Here is a 5,184-nt window from a genome sequence, read left to right on the forward strand (position 1 = left end):
ATATTGACTTGTTGAGTCAATATTTTGTTCTGAGCCAATATGGCATTCAGAGTGTCAATCTCAAGAACTCCTTTCTTCTGACTAGTCCCATTGTTCACAGGATTCCTTTCAGAAGTGTACATGAATTGGTTATTTGCAACCATTTCAATCAGCTCTTGAGCTTCAGTAGGCGTCTTCTTCAGATGAAGAGATCCTCCAGTAGAGCTATCCAAAGACATCTTGGACAGTTCAGAGAGACCATCATAGAAAATACCTATGATGCTCCATTCAGAAAGCATATCAGTGGGACACTTTCTGATTAACTGTTTGTATCTTTCCCAAGCTTCATAGAGGGATTCTCCTTCCTTCTGTCTGAAGGTTTGGACTTCCACTCTAAGCTTACTCAATTTTTGAGGTGGAAAGAACTTTGCCAAGAAGGCATTGACTAGCTTTTCCCAAGAGTCCAGGCTTTCTTTAGGTTGTGAGTCCAACCATGTCCTAGCTCTGTCTCTTACAGCAAAAGGGAATAGCATAAGTCTGTAGACCTCAGGGTCAACCCCATTAGTCTTGACAGTGTCACAGATTTGCAAGAACTCAGCCAAAAACTGATGAGGATCTTCCAATGGAAGTCCATGGAACTTGCAATTCTGTTGCATTAGAGAAACTAATTGAGGCTTAAGCTCAAAGTTGTTCGCTCCAATGGCAGGGATAGAGATGCTTCTCCCATAGAAGTCGGGAGTAGGTGCAGTAAAGTCACCCAGCACCTTCCTTGCATTGTTGGCATTGTTGTTGTTTTCGGCTGCCATGTGTTCTTCTTCTTTGAAGAATTCGGTTAGGTCCTCTACAGAGAGTTGTGCCTTAGCTTCTCTTAACTTTCGCTTCAAGGTCCTTTTAGGTTCAGGATCAGCCTCAACAAGAATGCTTTTGTCCTTGCTCCTGCTCATATGAAAGAGAAGAGAACAAGAAAATATGGAATCCTCTATGTCACAGTATAGAGATTCCTTGAGGTGTCAGAGGAAAAGAAAAATAGAAGGCAGAAGTAGAAAATTCGAACTTATCAAAGAAGATGGAGTTCGAATTTTGCATTAAGGAATAGTGTTAGTCCATAAATAGAAGGATGTGAGAAGAAGGGAAGTAATTTTCGAAAATTAAGTAAAAGATTTTGAAAACATTTTGAAAAACACTAATTGATTTTCGAAAACCAAGAGTGGAAAAGAAATCAAGTGATTTTTGAAAAAGATTTTGAAATTAGAAATCAAAAAGATTTGATTGAAAACCATTTTGAAAAAGATGTGGTTAAGAAGATATGATTGATTTTAAAAAGATGTGATTGAGAAGATATGATTTGAAAAACATTTTAAAAGATTTGATTTTGAAAATTAATGACTTGGCTATCAAGAAAAGATATGATTCAAACATTAAACCTTTCTCAACAGAAAAGGCAACATACTTGAAATGTTGAATCAAATCATTAATTGATAGCAAGTATCTTTGAAAAAGGAAAGAAATTGATTTTGAAAGCATATGATTGAAAAAATATGATTTGAAAAAGATTTGATTTTGAAAAACTTTGAAAACCTGAAAAAAATTGCATTAAAAAAACAGAATCTTCCCTCTTGTGCCATCCTAGCGTTAAACGCCCAGAATGGTGCACATTCTGGCGTTTAACGCCCAAAACACTACCTTTTTGGGCGTTAAACGCCCAACCAGGTACCCTGGCTGGCGTTTAAACGCCAGTCTGTCCTTCTTCACTGGGCGTTTTGAACGCCCAGCTTTTTCTGTATAATTCCTCTGCAGTATGTTCTGAATCTTCAATTCTCTGTATTATTGACTTGAAAAGACACAAATTAAAAATATTTTTGGATTTTTAATAGTGAGGAATAATCAAAATGCAACTAAAATCAAATAAAAATGCATGCAAGACACCAAACTTAGCAGTTTGTATACTACTGACACTAATGAGAATGCATATGAGACACATAAACACTCAAGTCAAGAGAATTCAAAGATCAGAGTAAGAAATCATCAAGAATTACTTGAAGATCCTTAAGACACATGAATGAATGTATGCAATTGACACCAAACTTAAAATGAGACACTAGACTCAAACAAGAAACATAAAATATTTTTGGTTTTTATGATTTTGTAAAAAAAAAATTTTTGAATTTTTCGAAAATAAAGTGGAAAAAGGTATCAAAATTCTTAATGAGAATTCCAGGAATATGCAATGTTTAGTCTAAGACTCCGGTCCAGGAATTAGACATGGCTTCACAGCCAGCCAAGCTCTCAAAGAAAGCTTCGGTCCAAAACACTAGACATGGCCAATGGCCAGCCAAGCCTTAGCAGATCACTGCTCCAATAGCAAGATTGATAGAAATCAACAAGCTCTTGTGATGATAAGTTGAAACCTCGGTCCAATGAAATTAGACATGGCTTCACAGCCAGCCAGACTTCAACAAATCATCATGAAACTCTAGAATTCATCTTCAAGAATTCTGAAAAAAAATACCTAATCTAAGCAACAAGATGAACCGTCAGTTGTCCATACTCAACAATCCCCGGCAACGGCGCCAAAAACTTGGTGCACGAAATTGTGATCAATACTTTTCACAACTCAAATAATCCCCGGTGATGAAACCAAAAACTTGGTGTTCAATACCATGGCATAAACACAACTTCGCACAACTAACTAGCAAGTGTACTGGGTCGTCCAAGTAATAAACCTTACGCGAGTAAGGGTCGATCCCACAGAGATTGTTGGTATGAAGCAAGCTATGGTCACCTTGTAAATCTCAGTCAGGCAAACTCAAATGGGTATGGTGATATACGAATAAAAACTATAAAGATAAAGATAGAGATACTTATGTAATTCATTGGTAGGAATTTCAGATAAGCGTATGAAGATGTTGTCCCTTCCGTCTCTCTGCTTTCCTACTGTCTTCATCCAATCCTTCTTACTCCTTTCCATGGCAAGCTTAAGCAAGGGTTTCACCGTTGTCAGTGGCTACCTCCCATCCTCTCAGTGGAAATGTTCAACACACCCTGTCACGGCACGGCTATCCATCTGTCGGTTCTTGATCAGGCCGGAATAGAATCCAGTGATTCTTTTGTGTCTGTCACTAACGCCCCGCCTTCAGGAGTTTGAAGCACGTCACAGTCATTCAATCATTGAATCCTACTCAGAATACCACAGACAAGGTTAGACCTTCCGGATTCTCTTGAATGCCGCCATCAGTTCTAGCCTATACCACGAAGACTCTGATCTCACGGAATGGCTGGCTCGTTTGTCAGGCGAGCACTCGGTTGTCAGGCGATCAACCATGCATCGTGTATCAGGAATCCAAGAGATATTCACCCAATCGAAGGTAGAACGGAGGTGGTTGTCAGTCACACGTTCATAGGTGAGAATGATGATGAGTGTCACGGATCATCACATTCATCAAGTTGAAGAACAAGTGATATCTTAGAACAAGAACAAGCGGAAATGAATAGAAGAACAATAGTAATTGCATTAATACTCGAGGTACAGCAGAGCTCCACACCTTAATCTATGGTGTGTAGAAACTCCACCGTTGAAAATACATAAGAACAAGGTCTAGGAATGGCCGAATGACCAGCCTCCCAATGATCTAAGATAGCATCAGAACAAAGATAACTACCCAGATGTCTCAATACAATAGTAAAAGGTCCTACTTATAGAAAACTAGTAGCCTAGGGTGTACAGAGATGAGTAAATGACATAAAAATCCACTTCCGGGCCCACTTGGTGTGTGCTTGGGCTGAGCATTGAAGCATTTTCGTGTAGAGACTCTTCTTGGAGTTAAACGCCAGCTTTTGTGCCAGTTTGGGCGTTTAACTCCCATTTTGGTGCCAGTTCCGGCGTTTAACGCTGGAAATTCTGAGGGTGACTTTGAACGCCAGTTTGGGCCATCAAATCTTGGGCAAAGTATGGACTATCATATATTGCTGGAAAGCCCAGGATGTCTACTTTCCAACGCCGTTGAGAGCGCGCCAATTGGGCTTCTGTAGCTCCAGAAAATCCACTTCGAGTGCAGGGAGGTCAGAATCCAACAGCATCTGCAGTCCTTTTTAGTCTCTGAATCAGATTTTTGCTCAGGTCCCTCAATTTCAGCCAGAAAATACCTGAAATCACAGAAAAATACACAAACTCATAGTAAAGCCCAGAAAAGTGAATTTTAACTAAAAACTAATAAAAACATACTAAAAACTAACTAGATCATACTAAAAACATACTAAAAACAATGCCAAAAAGCGTACAAATTATCCGCTCATCAGCTAACCTTCCAAGAGGTTGGTCATGGGCCAACCTTCTAAGAGGTCGGTCATGGGCCAACCTTCTAAGAGATCGGTCAACCCGGTCCTTTATAGCTCAAACTGATGCATGAACAGCAACAATATTGACAACAGAGGTAACCAGGAACAGGAGACAGAGCTAGAGCCTTTCATTGGGTTCTTGCAAAGGAAGAATTTCAAGGAAAGAAGAAGCTTTATTGCCACCATAGTAGAGAGAGAAAAGGATTTGAAAGGGGAGAAGACGATTCTGCAAATGTTGAGGTGGGTGATGAGATTTTGGGTCCAGCCGGAGAACATTCCAAAGATGATAAGTTAAGGAGGTGAAGGGTGGGAGTGGAACCATTGGAGGAGAGGGTTGTAGAGATTAGAGAAAGAGAGCATGAGGGAAACCACAGAGATTGGCATGACTTTGGATTTTGTTTCATCCTTGAGTTAATAGCCGAAGTATGCTGCCCTTTAGTAGACATAGGTCTTCCTCCAGGAGAATTATACATCAACCTCCATAGAACACGGTGAGGTGGGTACCTACAAAATGTACTCCAACACTCAAGTCAGTGCGATGAATATTAAGTACAATAATAATATCTAAATCTTTCTCTTTGTATCTTTTTCTGTTCTATCCCTTTTTGTTCATTCTGCCTTCCTTATATAATGAGTAAAGGTGGGCTAGCTCGCATGGTTTTGATTGTCCGAGAAATTTGCTGAGGATCTTTTGTAACTTTTTTCTTTTGTATTTGATTTTCCATTCTTCTTCAGCATAGTTTGGTTATATGTGATATATTTGTTAACATTGTGGCCGAGTTTTTAGGGGTCAGTGGCCAAGGTATAACGTCCAGCTTATAGCCCCCAAGCTTGACCTATCCTTGGGACAAGGAGACGGGTTGAGCTTAT

General features: G+C 39.5%; 1 non-coding gene across 1 annotated transcript; it reads left to right on the forward strand.

Moving 5' to 3' along the window:
• The first annotated feature begins 272 nt into the window (after positions 1-272).
• On the forward strand, positions 273-380 carry LOC112793531 (small nucleolar RNA R71). Its single transcript, XR_003198219.1, has one exon. It is a non-coding gene; the product is annotated as a small nucleolar RNA R71 (small nucleolar RNA).
• The last annotated feature ends 4,804 nt before the right edge of the window (positions 381-5,184 follow it).

The sequence above is a fragment of the Arachis hypogaea genome, chromosome 3, assembly GCF_003086295.3.
Source record: "Arachis hypogaea cultivar Tifrunner chromosome 3, arahy.Tifrunner.gnm2.J5K5, whole genome shotgun sequence".
Lineage (NCBI taxonomy): Eukaryota > Viridiplantae > Streptophyta > Magnoliopsida > Fabales > Fabaceae > Arachis > Arachis hypogaea.